We start from the raw sequence: 15,782 nt of genomic DNA on the forward strand, positions 1-15,782 counted from the left end.
TGTCACTGAAGCAGTTGCTGCAGGTTCTGCCGCCGCCAGCACTATTCATCGCCCTACGCAGACACTCATCGCGGCGCACGACCTGGTCGTGCAGAAGACCCAAACCCATGGGGTACACCTGGCATTGGGAGTAGACTTGGAGTCCAGCCTGCCTGGGCCGCAGAGGGCCACCTGCCAGGTGAAGCCCCAGAAGGGAACAACCAGAAAATGAGTAAGCAAAAATGCTTTATTGATTGTAAATAGTTAACTGTTTAACTTTTCACTGTTTTGCTGCTAAAACCCGTCCAGGGTTAACTCTTAAAGGGATCCATTTGTTGACCCGGGATCCCTATTGCTTTTTGTTTGTTTTCTACTTGTGTCAAGTTATCAAAGAACTGCTGAATCATGAACAATGCATGATACAAACTCCTTGTATATAGTTTGCACCTTCTTAAAGGTGCTCCCTACTGGTTTTACATAAAAGACGGACTCTTTGCGAAGAAACTGTCCCTGGAAACAGCATTGGAGTCCTTACTGCGAACAGACTTGCAGCTTGAGAAGTTGCGCTACCTCATAAAGACTTGGTCCCTTCTTAAAGGGGATGTTCACATGTTGCAATTAAGAAAAGTATTGCCTTAAGACAGTTAGATGGTAATAATGTCTTAAAAGAGAAAGTAAAAATGCTGATATGTCAGAGTTAAATGTAACTAACTAGTTGATTGTAAGGAATGTTTGATAATGTTGATAGAAGAATGAGGACAGAGAAGTGAACCCGTACGGGGTTAGTTAGTGAGTCCTCCCAGGAGCCATACAGAGATGGCTCAGTGATCTTGAACTGAAAGAAAAACATGTTCTATACTGTGTATAGTAGTGGAGGGGCAGTAGGCCCGGGCAGAATGGGGCGGTCCTGTAACAGAAAGGAGAGGCAGTAGGTCTGGAGCAGTTAGGACAGGCGGTCCTGCAGACGTAAAGTAGGAGAATGTAGCACAGTTGCTTAAGCCTTATAATGTGTTATAAGAAGGTCTTTAGTGGATTCTGAGTGTACATCCTTAAAGGCAATGTTAAATTATTGTTCAAAAATGTTGCACTTTGTAGAATACCCGGTTGGGTAAGAAAAGTTATTTATAGTAAAGTTATTTAAAAGTATTTAACCATGTTTGTAACGTTCAAGTGTCCTCACCTCTCATAAAGGGAAGCTCTGTTCAAATATGCTTATTGTTATTGCACTCACAAAAATTGTATGTCTTTTTGCTGACATGTATTGTTGTTTTCTTCCCAGTCCAGGAATACTGGATTTAACCGGGGGGGAGTGCAGCGCCCCAGAGTCCTGGTCGTTGCAGTACTGTTGCTCCGCCACTAAGGGGGGCTATGGTACATCTAATGGCACTGAAGGAGTTCATCTGACCAGGTATCACATACACCAATACATTTCACAGTCGGGCCTCCAGGGGGAGCTAAGGGTACTATTAATTAGGCCACTCTTCACATACTGGTAAAACTGGGGGTCAGGCAGGAAGTTAGAAAGAAAAGCTGACTGGGTTGGAACCAGGCAACACCTTGTGGCAGAGGGTGTTGTGGGGGAAGATTCGGTAGGGTCCCTGTCAGGGGTGGGATCCTGACAGAGGCCTGGCAACGAGAAAGAACGTTACGGGACTGTGCCTGCTCAGTATAGCGGCGGTGCCCCAAGAAAGGATAAGAAGCGAGATTTATTGTGCTGAGTGAGAAACGAGATCAAAGCAAGAAGGAGAATACCAGTAGGAGTCGTGCTGTAAGATCGAGGCAACATCCTACTGAGGCGCAAACAACCGGCGGCCGGAACGCCGAGGAAGTACAGAGCTCTAAGCCATACTTCAAACCAACGGCAGGACAGTCAGTCACAGGCGGGCAGTCTCACCTAAATCACCTACGCAGACATAGGGGGCAACCTGTGGAGAGGGGCGACTCTAGGGTCCCAGAAGAGCTTCGAGCCTACCCGTCATACGGGTGCGTCCCAACCGTAACATCAGGGAGGGACGGAGGATTAGCAGAACATCATCTAATCGAGTTGTGAGGGAACACGAGAAACAGACACAACAGTTGTGGGGAGTCGGACTATCCCGTAAGCACAGCAGGGGAGGACCACAACACATAGCGCTAGCAGGAAGGCACAGATTTCCACCTGCAAAGAGAACTCTGGAGGTGCCATTGGACCGGCCGGACTTGCGCAGCCTGGTGAACCGTATTCCTGACTGAGGACCCAGAAACCTTCAGTAAAGAGGTAAAGAGACTGCAACCTGGTGTCCTCGTTATTTACTGCGACCGGCACTTCAACATCACCATACCACTACCCTTTTGTTGCGCGCCCCTCAGCAGGGTCACGGAAAGGGTCTAGCCACCGTGACAACCCCAAAGCAGAGACTCAGAGGCCCGGTACCGGGTACTCCTCGGCCCTGCGGCGGTGGGGGCGCTGCAGATTCACATAAATAAACATGTCCGTTTGGTTCTGCAAAGGTTGAGAGATAATTGTTTGTTTGGGCAGATACCCTGTCTCGTAGTCTTGATTCTGTGTCTCCTCCAGAACCTCCTTCCTCCATTCTTCCTCAGGGTATTGTTGTGGTCATGGTTTCCTCTGATCTGGAACCTGGAATCCGTACTGCTCAGTACTTGGCTCCTTCCAATACCCCTGAATGCAAGCTGTTTGTCCCTGTGTATCTCAGATTATGCCTTTTGCAAGGATTCCATGATTGTGAATTGAATGTTCATCCAGGGGTCACTGCAACCCCGAAGGCAGTTGCTAGAGACTGTTTTGGTGGTCCACCATGCATAAGGATATTAGAGATTTTGTGTCAGCTTGTGAAACTTATGCACGTGCCAAAGTACAGCATTGCCGGCCAGCCGGGGAATTGGTTCCTTTGACATTTCCAGAAAGACCATGGAATCATTTGTCCATGGATTTCATTTCAGATTTACCGCTGTCTGGGGGGATGACTACTATTTGGGTGGCAGTCGATCGCTTCAGCAAACAAGCTCACTTCATCCCATTATCTGGGTTACCCAATGCTGAATCTCTCTCCAAACTGTTTATTATTCATGTGGTACAATTGCATAAGATTCTGTTAAATATTGTATTGGATAGGGGTGTACAATTCAACTCTAGATTTTGGAGGGCTTTCTGCAGAAAAATGGGGATTGATTTGTCCTTTTCCTCTGCTTATCACCCTGAAACTAACGGTCAGACAGAGAGGACAAATCAGTCTTTGAAGCCAATTTTAAGATATTTTGTCGCTGATCAGCAGGAGAAATGGTCATCATTTCTTCCTCTGGCTGAGTTTTCTTTTAACAGTCGGGTTAATCAGTCCATGGGGACCTCGCCGTTTTTCTATAGTTACAGGTTTCATCCTCATTTTGGTGAGTTCTCCAGGATAAGTTCCGGGTGTCCTGGGGTGGATGTCACCATTCAAGAGCTGGGGGATGTCTGGAGGAAGGTTAAAAAGAACATTGGGGTGATTCAGTATTTGCAGCAGCGGAAGGCCAATACAAGGCGCTCATCAGGGGCCAACTTCAAAGTAGGAGTTAGGGCCCCTTCACACTGTGCAATCAAAGTCTGAACGAGCGTTCGATTTGTGACGTTTATCCGTCCTCGTTCCGAGGTTGCAAAGTGTGACATGGCGTTACGATTTGCGACGCAGCCCAGCATCGTACGATGTGAAAGAAAGAGCAGAACTTTCTTTCGTCGTAAATGTCTCGCTGTGGCGGTCGAAATCGTAGTATGTGACGGCGGTCATACGAGCTCGTAATGCGACTACGTGGGTTGGGCTTCCGCATACCTGTCTCCTGATTGGGCGTGACGTTTTAGCACGCCCATGCTGGTAATACGTCACGCTCGGAGTCGTAGGACTATGGCGGTGTGAAGGGTAGCGTACGATTGCGACGCGTGACGTTCACATCGCAACTACGTCAGAAAAAGCGTTAACATCGTAGAGTGTGACCGCTGGCTACGAGCTCGTACTGCGATGTCGAATATGACGCAAATGCGTCGTAATCGTAGCAGAATCGACCAGTGTGAAGGGGCCCTTAATGTATGGTTATCCTCTAAGAATATTACATTGAAGATGCCCTCGCTGAAGTTGGGTCCTAGATTCATTGGTCCGTATGAAATTCTGGAGGTGGTCAATCCAGTTGCCTTACGCTTAAAACTCCCTCGGTCTTTCCGTATTCCTAATGTGTTCCACAAGTCATTGTTGCAGGAGTTTATTCCCCCTGCTCTGTCTTCCTCACTACTTTCCTTGATTAGTCCTCTACTTAAGCATGCTGGCTCCTCCATCCAGTGTCAATCGTACACTTGCTGTTGACTGTGTAAGACTGATCCATGCTGAGTCTGTGCTGCAATCATCTGTGTTCACTTTCCTTGAGTAGTCCTCTACTTAAGCCTGCTGGCTCCTCCATTCCGTGTTAATTGTACACTTGCTGCTGCCTGTATAAGACTGATCTCTCTGTGATCTGTGCCTGACCCAGCCTGACTTTATTCCCTTCCCGAACTTAGACTCTTTGCTTGTGACCTGACTTCTCTTGTGCCTGCTCCCTGTAAACTGTCTTGCCTTTCTGGTTTTTCTGAACTCAGCTAGTAAATTGGATTCAGTCTCTGATTTCTCTTTGCTGTACTGCGCCATTTCCTGGACCTGACCTCGGATTGTTTGACCTCCTTTTACTAATTCAGTAAGTGGTGTATATTATTTCTTACTGTTATTGTAGTCTTTCTCTCCACTTCTGGGGCTAACATTTACTATAGTGACTTGCATCACACATAGTGTTTTGGTCTACTGCAAATGTGGTAAGGAATTTCACACCTGGCTAAATGCTATGGCAAATCAGTCCATAAACTAGCGTAAAACATTTGGTCCGCCAGTCCACAGTCCACTGTAAAAGTGGTCTGTCAGTCCCCAGTGTAATGTAAATGTTATGGCCATTCAGTCCATAGTCTTTTAGACTACTGGAAATGTAGTCATGAATTCCACACCTAGCATAATTGCTGTGCTCAATCAGTCCTTAGACTACTGTAAATGATTGGATCAGTTAGTCCATGGACTAGTGTAAAACTTTTTGTCCGTCAGTCCACAGTCTGATGTAAATGTGGCCAGTCAGTCCACAGTCAGGTGTAAACGATGTCGTCATTGGGTCTACTATCTAGTTTAAATGCTGTGGTCCATCAGTCCACAGTCTAGTGTAAATTCTTTGTTCAGTTAGTTCACAGTCTGGTGTAAATGTTGTTGTTAGCTGATCCAAAGCCTAGAGGAAATGCTGTGGTCAGTCGGTCAACAGTCTAGAGTAAATGTTGTTAGTCTGTTCACAGTTTAGTGGAAAAGCTGTGGTCAGTAGCTCCACAGCCTAGCGTAAATGATGAGATCAGTCTCTTGTAATCGAGGCATTGAATGTTACACCGCTGATAAGAAGCCTATTCTATGAAACATAAGAACGTTTTCTTATTTTAGAAGACAGAGAATAAGGAGAAGAAATGTTCCTTACATCTCTACCTGAAATATGGTTGTGTTATACTAGGAGTTGTGTATAGAAGATATACATGTGAAAAACACAAACAATATATTCCCATGTACCAGGAAGGTGTTATTACACCCCGGCAGGCCTAGAACTTATGTCTAAACCTACAATTATCAGTAATTAATATGAATATTAATTACCTGTTAGGAGATTTTTCTAATTCTCTTCTTGAAATCCACAAGGAAAAATTTCACGTTCCACCATCTCACTGGGCGTCAGTCACCTGTAAATAGTCAAAGGTGTGATAATATGTTCCTGCTACATGCTATACACAAAGAAAAATATAACACACTAGGGACAAAATTACTTATTTCAGGTATAAGGACTGTCGTCAGTTCATTCTGAATCCTGTAGTCAGTCATTTGTTAGTTTGTGGTATATTTTATGTTCAGTCATTCTACATTATTCTATAAATGTTATAGTCAGACTACAGTATACTAGAAATGTGGTCAGAAAATGCACACCTAGCGTAAATGCTATGATCAGCCAGTCCATAAACTAGTGTAAAAGTTTTGGTCCGCCAGTCCACAGTCCACTGTAAAAGTGGTCTATTAGTCCACATTCTAGTGTAAATGTTGTGTTCATTCAGTCCATAGTCTTCTGGTCTACTGGAAATGTGTTCAGAAATTCCACACCTAGCATAAATGCTGTGGTCACTCAGTCTTTAGACTAGTGTAAATGTTATATCCAGACAGTGCAAACTTTACTGGAAATGTGGTCAGGCAGTCGAAATCTAGTGAAAATGACAAGGTCAGTAAGGCCTTAAACAAGTGCAAATGCTTTGATCAGTCAGTATTCAAACTAATGTAAATGCTGTGATCATTCATCCAAAGACTAGATTAAAAGTTTTGATCCGTCAGTCCAAGGTCTACTGTAGATGTGGCCAGTCAGTCCACAGAATAGTATAAAGACTGTGGTCAGTCAGTCCACAGTCTAGTGCAAATGAAATGCTCATTCAGAGCATAGTGTCACGATCTCCATTCTGTTCCTGTCTGCTATGTTACTTTGTGTAGAAGCTGTCAGTCTGTTTTGGTTGTGCTGGTCTGTGCTGCAATCATCTGTGTTAACTTTCCTAGATTAGTCCTCTACTTAAGCATGTTAGCTCCTCCATCCAGTGGCAATTTCCAAGAATTAAACAATTAAAAATTCTTATCGGCTTCCACTTATTCCCGATCAATATAATCAGCTTTCCGGGGCTAAATGGTTTTCCAAACTGGATCTCAGCGGGGCATATAATCTGATACGGATTCGTGAGGGTGATGAGTGGAAGACAGTATTTTTACCATCTGAAAGTGTCTTTGAAAATCTCGTTATGCCTTTTGGTCTAACGAATGCAGCTGCGGTTTTTCAAAATTTTATGAATGATATTTTCTTTGATTATATTGGCAAATCTATTGTGGTTTATTTAGATGATATTCTAATTTTCTCATCTAACATGGATTCACATAAATAAACATGTTTGGTTCTGCAAAGGTTGAGAGATAATTGTTTGTTTGGGCAGATACCCTGTCTCGTAGTCTTGATTCTGTGTCTCCTCCAGAACCTCCTTCCTCCATTCTTCCTCAGGGTATTGTTGTGGTCATGGTTTCCTCTGATCTGGAACCTGGAATCCGTACTGCTCAGTACTTGGCTCCTTCCAATACCCCTGAATGCAAGCTGTTTGTCCCTGTGTATCTCAGATTATGCCTTTTGCAAGGATTCCATGATTGTGTATTAAATGTTCATCCAGGGGTCACTGCAACCCCGAAGGCAGTTGCTAGAGACTGTTTTGGTGGTCCACCATGCATAAGGATATTAGAGATTTTGTGTCAGCTTGTGAAACTTATGCACGTGCCAAAGTACAGCATTGCCGGCCAGCCGGGGAATTGGTTCCTTTGCCAATTCCAGAAAGACCATGGAATCATTTGTCCATGGATTTCATTTCAGATTTACCGCTGTCTGGGGGGATGACTACTATTTGGGTGACAGTCGATCGCTTCAGCAAACAAGCTCACTTCATCCCATTATCTGGGTTACCCAATGCTGAATCTCTCTCCAAACTGTTTATTATTCATGTGGTACCATTGCATAGGATTCTGTTAAATATTGTATTGGATAGGGGTGTACAATTCAACTCTAGATTTTGGAGGGCTTTCTGCAGAAAAATGGGGATTGATTTGTCCTTTTCCTCTGCTTATCACCCTGAAACTAACGGTCAGACAGAGAGGACAAATCAGTCTTTGAAGCCAATTTTAAGATATTTTGTCGCTGATCAGCAGGAGAAATGGTCATCATTTCTTCCTCTGGCTGAGTTTTCTTTTAACAGTCGGGTTAATCAGTTCATGGGGACCTCGCCGTTTTTCTATAATTACAGGTTTCATCCTCATTTTGGTGAGTTCTCCAGGATAAGTTCCGGGTGTCCTGGGGTGGATGTCACCATTCAAGAGCTGGGGGATGTCTGGAGGAAGGTTAAAAAGAACATTGGGGTGGTTCAGTATTTGCAGCAGCAGAAGGCCCATACGAGGCGCTCATCAGGGGCCACCTTCAAAGTGGGAGTTAATGTATGGTTATCCTCTAAGAATATTACATTGAAGATGCCCTCGCTGAAGTTGGGTTCTAGATTCATTGGTCCGTATGAAATTCTGGAGGTGGTCAATCCAGTTGCCTTCCGCTTAAAACTCCCTCGGTCTTTCCGTATTCCTAATGTGTTCCACAAGTCATTGTTGAAGGAGTTTATTCCCCCTGCTCTATTTTCCTCACTACTTTCCTTGATTAGTCCTCTACTTAAGCATGCTGGCTCCTCCATCCAGTGTCAATCGTACACTTGCTGTTGACTGTGTAAGACTGATCCATGCTGAGTCTGTGCTGCAATCATCTGTGTTCACTTTCCTTGAGTAGTCCTCTACTTAAGCCTGCTGGCTCCTCCATCCAGTGTCAATTGTACACTTGCTGCTGCCTGTATAAGACTGATCTCTCTGTGATCTGTGCCTGACCCAGCCTGACTTTATTCCCTTCCCGAACTTAGACTCTTTGCTTGTGACCTGACTTCTCTTGTGCCTGCTCCCTGTAAACTGTCTTGCCTTTCTGGTTTTTCTGAACTCAGCTAGTAAATTGGATTTAGTCTCTGATTTCTCTTTGCTGTACTGTGCCATTTCCTGGACCTGACCTCGGATTGTTTGACCTCCTTTTACTTATTCAGTAAGTGGTGTATATTATTTCTTACTGTTATTGTAGTCTTTCTCTCCACTTCTGGGGCTAACATTTACTATAGTGACTCGCATCACACATAGTGTTTTGGTCTACTGCAAATGTGGTAAGGAATTTCACACCTAGCTAAATGCTATGGCAAATAAGTCCATAAACTAGCGTAAAACATTTGGTCCACAGTCCACTGTAAAAGTGGTCTGTCAGTCCACAGTGTAATGTAAATGTTATGGCCATTCAGTCCATAGTCTTTTAGACTACTGGAAATGTAGTCATGAATTCCACACCTAGCATAATTGCTGTGCTCAATCAGTCCTTAGACTACTGTAAATGATTGGATCAGTTAGTCCATTCACTAGTGTAAAACTTTTTGTCCGTCAGTCCACAGTCTGATGTAAATGTGGCCAGTCAGTCCACAGTCAGGTGTAAACGATGTCGTCATTGGGTCTACTATCTAGTTTAAATGCTGTGGTCCATCAGTCCACAGTCTAGTGTAAATTCTTTGTTCAGTTAGTTCACAGTCTGGTGTAAATGTTATTGTTAGCTGATCCAAAGCCTAGAGGAAATGCTGTGGTCAGTCGGTCAACAGTCTAGAGTAAATGTTGTTAGTCTGTCCACAGTCTAGTGGAAAAGCTGAGGTCAGTAGCTCCACAGCCTAGCGTAAATGATGAGATCAGTCTCTTGTAATCGAGGCATTGAATGTTACACCGCTGATAAGAAGCCTATTCTATGAAACATAAGAACTTTTTCTTATTTTAGAAGACAGAGAATAAGGAGAAGAAATGTTCCTTACATCTCTACCTGAAATATGGTTGTGTTATACTAGGAGTTGTGTATAGAAGATATACATGTGAAAAACACAAACAATATATTCCCATGTACCAGGAAGGTGTTATTACACTCCGGCAGGCCTAGAACTTATGTCTAAACCTACAATTATCAGTAATTAATATGAATATTAATTACCTGTTAGGAGATTTTTCTAATTCTCTTCTTGAAATCCACAAGGAAAAATTTCACGTGCCACCATCTCACTGGGCGTCAGTCACCTGTAAATAGTCAAAGGTGTGATAATATGTTCCTGCTACATGCTATACACAAAGAAAAATATAACACACTAGGGACAAAATTACTTATTTCAGGTATAAGGACTGTGTTCAGTTTATTCTGAATCCTGTAGTCAGTCATTTGTTAGTTTACGGTATATATTATGTTCAGTCATTCTACATTATTCTATAAATGTTATAGTCAGACTACAGTATACTAGAAATGTGGTCAGAAAATGCACACCTAGCGTAAATGCTATGATCAGCCAGTCCATAAACTAGTGTAAAAGTTTTGGTCCCTCAGTCCACAGTCCACTGTTAAAGTGGTCTATTAGTCCACATTCTAGTGTAAATGTTGTGTTCATTCAGTCCATAGTCTTCTGGTCTACTGGAAATGTGTTCAGAAATTCCACACCTAGCATAAATGCTGTGGTCACTCAGTCTTTAGACTAGTGTAAATGTTATATCCAGGCAGTGCAAACTTTACTGGAAATGTGGTCAGGCAGTCGAAATCTAGTGAAAATGACAAGGTCAGTAAGGCCTTAAACAAGTGCAAATGCTTTGATCAGTCAGTATTCAAACTAATGTAAATGCTGTGATCATTCATCCAAAGACTAGATTAAAAGTTTTGATCTGTCAGTCCAAGGTCTACTGTAGATGTGGCCAGTCAGTCCACAGAATAGTATAAAGACTGTGGTCAGTCAGTCCACAGTCTAGTGTAAATGAAATGCTCATTCAGAGCAAAGTGTCACGATCTCCATTCTGTTCCTGTCTGCTATGATACTTTGTGTAGAAGCTGTCAGTCTGTTTTGGTTGTGCTGGTCTGTGCTGCAATCATCTGTGTTACCTTTCCTAGATTAGTCCTCTACTTAAGCATGCTAGCTCCTCCATCCAGTGGCAATTTCCAAGAATTAAACAATTAAAAATTCTTATTGGCTTCCACTTATTCCCGATCAATATAATCAGCTTTCCGGGGCGAAATGGTTTTCTAAACTGGATCTCAGCGGGGCACATAATCTGATACGGATTTGTGAGGGTGATGAGTGGAAGACAGTATTTTTACCATCTGAAAGTGTCTTTGAAAATCTCGTTATGCCTTTTGGTCTAACGAATGCAGCTGCGGTTTTTCAAAATTTTATGAATGATCTTTTCTCTGATTATATTGGCAAATCTATTGTGGTTTATTTAGATGATATTCTAATTTTCTCACCTAACATGGATTCACATAAATAAACATGTCCGTTTGGTTCTGCAAAGGTTGAGAGATAATTGTTTGTTTGGGCAGATACCCTGTCTCGTTGTCTTGATTCTGTGTCTCCTCCAGAACCTCCTTCCTCCATTCTTCCTCAGGGTATTGTTGTGGTCATGGTTTCCTCTGATCTGGAACCTGGAATCCGTACTGCCCAGTACTTGGCTCCTTCCAATACCCCTGAATGCAAGCTGTTTGTCCCTGTGTATCTCAGATTATGCCTTTTGCAAGGATTCCATGATTGTGTATTAAATGTTCATCCAGGGGTCACTGCAACCCCGAAGGCAGTTGCTAGAGACTGTTTTGGTGGTCCACCATGCATAAGGATATTAGAGATTTTGTGTCAGCATGTGAAACTTATGCACGTGCCAAAGTACAGCATTGCCAGCCAGCCGGGGAATTGGTTCCTTTGCCAATTCCAGAAAGACCATGGAATCATTTGTCCATGGATTTAATTTCAGATTTACCGCTGTCTGGGGGGATAACTACTATTTGGGTGGCAGTCGATCGCTTCAGCAAACAAGCTCACTTCATCCCATTATCTGGGTTACCCAATGCTGAATCTCTCTCCAAACTGTTTATTATTCATGTGGTACCATTGCATAGGATTCTGTTAAATATTGTATTGGATAGGGGTGTACAATTCAACTCTAGATTTTGGAGGGCTTTCTGCAGAAAAATGGGGATTGATTTGCCCTTTTCCTCTGCTTATCACCCTGAAACTAACGGTCAGACAGAGAGGACAAATCAGTCTTTGAAGCCAATTTTAAGATATTTTGTCGCTGATCAGCAGGAGAAATGGTCATCATTTCTTCCTCTGGCTGAGTTTTCTTTTAACAGTCGGGTTAATCAGTCCATGGGGACCTCGCCGTTTTTCTATAATTACAGGTTTCATCCTCATTTTGGTGAGTTCTCCAGGATAAGTTCCGGGTGTCCTGGGGTGGATGTCACCATTCAAGAGCTGGGGGATGTCTGGAGGAAGGTTAAAAAGAACATTGGGGTGGTTCAGTATTTGCAGCAGTGGAAGGCCAATATGAGGCGCTCATCAGGGGCCACCTTCAAAGTGGGAGTTAATGTATGGTTATCCTCTAAGAATATTACATTGAAGATGCCCTCGCTGAAGTTGGGTCCTAGATTCATTGGTCCGTATGAAATTCTGGAGGTGGTCAATCCAGTTGCATTCCGCTTAAAACTCCCTCGGTCTTTCCGTATTCCTAATGTGTTCCACAAGTCATTGTTGAAGGAGTTTATTCCCCCTGCTCTGTCTTCCTCACTACTTTCCTTGATTAGTCCTCTACTTAAGCCTGCTGGCTCCTCCATCCAGTGTCAATCGTACACTTGCTGCTGCCTGTATAAGACTGATCTCTCTGTGATCTGTGCCTGACCCAGCCTGACTTTATTCCCTTCCCGAACTTAGACTCTTTGCTTGTGACCTGACTTCTCTTGTGCCTGCTCCCTGTAAACTGTCTTGCCTTTCTGGTTTTTCTGAACTCAGCTAGTAAATTGGATTTAGTCTCTGATTTCTCTTTGCTGTACTGCGCCATTTCCTGGACCTGACTCGGATTGTTTGACCTCCTTTTACTTATTCAGTATGTGGTGTATATTATTTCTTACTGTTATTGTAGTCTTTCTCTCCACTTCTGGGGCTAACATTTACTATAGTGACTCGCATCACACATAGTGTTTTGGTCTACTGCAAATGTGGTAAGGAATTTCACACCTAGCTAAATGCTATGGCAAATCAGTCCATAAACTAGCGTAAAACATTTGGTCCGCCAGTCCACAGTCCACTGTAAAAGTGGTCTGTCAGTCCACAGTGTAATGTAAATGTTATGGCCATTCAGTCCATAGTCTTTTAGACTACTGGAAATGTAGTCATGAATTCCACACCTAGCATAATTGCTGTGCTCAATCAGTCCTTAGACTACTGTAAATGATTGGATCAGTTAATTCTGTAAATTCTTTGTTCAGTTAGTTCACAGTCTAGTGTAAATGTTGTTGTTAGCCGATCCGAAGCCTAGAGGAAATGCTGTGGTCAGTCGGTCAACAGTCTAGAGTAAATGTTGTTAGTCTGTCCACAGTCTAGTGGAAAAGCTGTGGTCAGTAGCTCCACAGCCTAGCGAAATGATGAGATCAGTCTCTTGTAATCGAGGCATTGAATGTTACACCACTGATAAGAAGCCTATTCTATGAAACATAAGAACGTTTTCTTATTTTAGAAGACAGAGAATAAGGAGAAGAAATGTTCCTTACATCTCTACCTGAAATATGGTTGTGTTATACTAGGAGTTGTGTATAGAAGATATACATGTGAAAAACACAAACAATATATTCCCATGTACCAGGAAGGTGTTATTACACCCCGGCAGGCCTAGAACTTATGTCTAAACCTACAATTATCAGTAATTAATATGAATGTTAATTACCTGTTAGGAGATTTTTCTAATTCTCTTCTTGAAATCCACAAGGAAAAATTTCACGTTCCACCATCTCACTGGGCGTCAGTCACCTGTAAATAGTCAAAGGTGTGATAATATGTTCCTGCTACATGCTATACACAAAGAAAAATATAACACACTAGGGACAAAATTACTTTTTTCAGGTATAAGGACTGTGGTCAGTTTATTCTGAATCCTGTAGTCAGTCATTTGATAGTAGTTTTCTGGTCTACTTGAAATGTGGTCAGGTATTCATCCGTTAGATTGAATTTAAATGTAAATCTGAAAAAGGAATCAGTTTTCCCTGTTTCATAACATCAATCAAATAGGTAATCCCTTTATTTCTCCAGGTTTTAAATTCTCCCAGTTTCATTAACTCCAGTGAAAGGGAATTATGCCATATCGGAGTAAAGGGTATGATACCCTTTGCTCTAGTAATCTTTCTTAGCCACATGCAGCATGTACAGTTCACACCAAAGGAAATATTGGTTACAATTTCAGCTCATTCATGTTGGGAATATTAGATTCCAACATTGATAAAAGACAAGTGTATTTTTCTTAGGATATTAGTCTCAATAGCTCTAAGGTCATAAATATCCAAGTTTCCAATACTGACGTTGACATGCCAAGTACAACTTTATATTGGAAGACCTCAACCATCATGAATCGTCACAAAAGTTAATTACTCCTTCTAAGCCGATTATGTTTCCTGCTTCATATCACATCATATTACGTCAATATAAAGTTTGTCCCATTCTGCAAAAATTATGCCCACATACAGGGAAAATAATTGCCTGTTATCAGCCAACACTTTTTTCTCATCGATCGTGTTTTTGTTCTGCTAAATATTATTTATGTTATTATCAATATGAAGGCTAATATGTAACAGAGAAATGTCCCCCCTTATGGTATCTGCTACTAAAACCCCAGTCTTGTAGTTAGGGATTACATATAAGAAATATGACAAATGACCCCCACTTCCATCTTACTGTATACAGTATAATACTAGAAAGCTTTTACAGAACATGGAGACCTGAACAAAAATCTTTTCTGCTCAATAATTCGGATTTCCTTACCTCTCCTGTGTTCTCCAGTCCTCTTTCTCCCCTGCTGTTTGTGTGCACCCCTGTGATGACAACGGCCTGACCTGTACCCCCACAGCACCGAGTTCTAACATTCTGATATTAAGCCTTTATGACATCATAAAAGAAGAGAAGCAAAGGAACCTGGGGACGATGTTGTTCTGTGGACGCATACAGCCTGCTGCTTCCTTACCAGCAATTTACAAATGTTCTGTACATCTCTACATTTCAGTTTGCAGTAGAGAAACATGTGTCTGATTTAAAAGCACATTTTTATCAAATAAAATGATTTATCAATTTTAAAAAATGTTTAAAAAAGCTAAATTTGCTCCCTTCATTGTAAGGTGTGGCAGTATTTTTTGCAGAAATATTGCTCATCAAAGCAAACAATCAGATTTTAGCTTTAATGTTATTGTCACTGGTAAAATATGTGACTGGTTGTAATAGGGCCTTGTGTAACCACCATAATTCCTGGAAGAGCAGGAGGTGTTAGAGTTGCTGAAACACACAGAATAAAGCCATGTATGACACATGTCTACAACAAATAGACCGCTCTGCAGACTGATTCATTCTCTATGTGACCAAATACAGCAATATCTCAGGCAGTTCTATAGAGAATGAATGGAGCTGAGGTTTATATGCTGCACCTCCAACCTGCTTTCCTGAGATCAGTGAGGGTCCTCGGGGTTGGATCTCCACCAATCAGAAAGTCATCACCTATCCTATGCTAGAAAATTAATGATGATATTTGGATGCAATCCGATCCAAGGTCCTTTTGTATTTGGGGATATAAGTCCTTAATTAGTTTACCTTGTGGTCCTATAATTAGCATGTATTCTGATAATTCTAATTAATTATAGTAATTACCTGTCCAGTGTCACCTCTTCCACATCTTCATGCTTCACCGCAATCGCACCAACTGCACAAGTGAATGGAAAATAGAGCTGAAAGTTCTAAGTGATTGTGACATCAACTATCTATGACATCATCAGTGATGACAAGCATAGGATGCTGGAAAGGGCATTGGATGATTACATAAAGGGTCACAATGGTGGAGGATGCCCAAGAAATGATAAGGGCTGATATTTACGGAGTTAATAAAAACCCACCTGGTCACCCCCCAATAATAATAACACTATACTACACACAGCTTCTTAATTGGAAGTCTGTCTGATCATAGCTTTATTGAATGATGATTGATTCAACATGGTGAATATAAGAAAAGTATAAACTACCCTGTAGTCAGAGTTCTTGGCAATGATGGCTTCAT

General features: G+C 42.1%; 1 long non-coding RNA gene across 1 annotated transcript; it reads right to left on the minus strand.

Moving 5' to 3' along the window:
• Window positions 1-13,420: 13,420 nt before the first annotated feature.
• Window positions 13,421-15,569, minus strand: LOC143781135 (uncharacterized). The gene is made up of 3 exons (XR_013216581.1): window positions 15,380-15,569; window positions 13,586-13,712; window positions 13,421-13,501 (listed from the first exon to the last, which is right to left on the minus strand). It is a non-coding gene; the product is annotated as an uncharacterized LOC143781135 (long non-coding RNA).
• Window positions 15,570-15,782: the final 213 nt, after the last annotated feature.

Source organism: Ranitomeya variabilis, chromosome 6 (genome assembly GCF_051348905.1).
Source record: "Ranitomeya variabilis isolate aRanVar5 chromosome 6, aRanVar5.hap1, whole genome shotgun sequence".
Classification (NCBI taxonomy): domain Eukaryota; kingdom Metazoa; phylum Chordata; class Amphibia; order Anura; family Dendrobatidae; genus Ranitomeya; species Ranitomeya variabilis.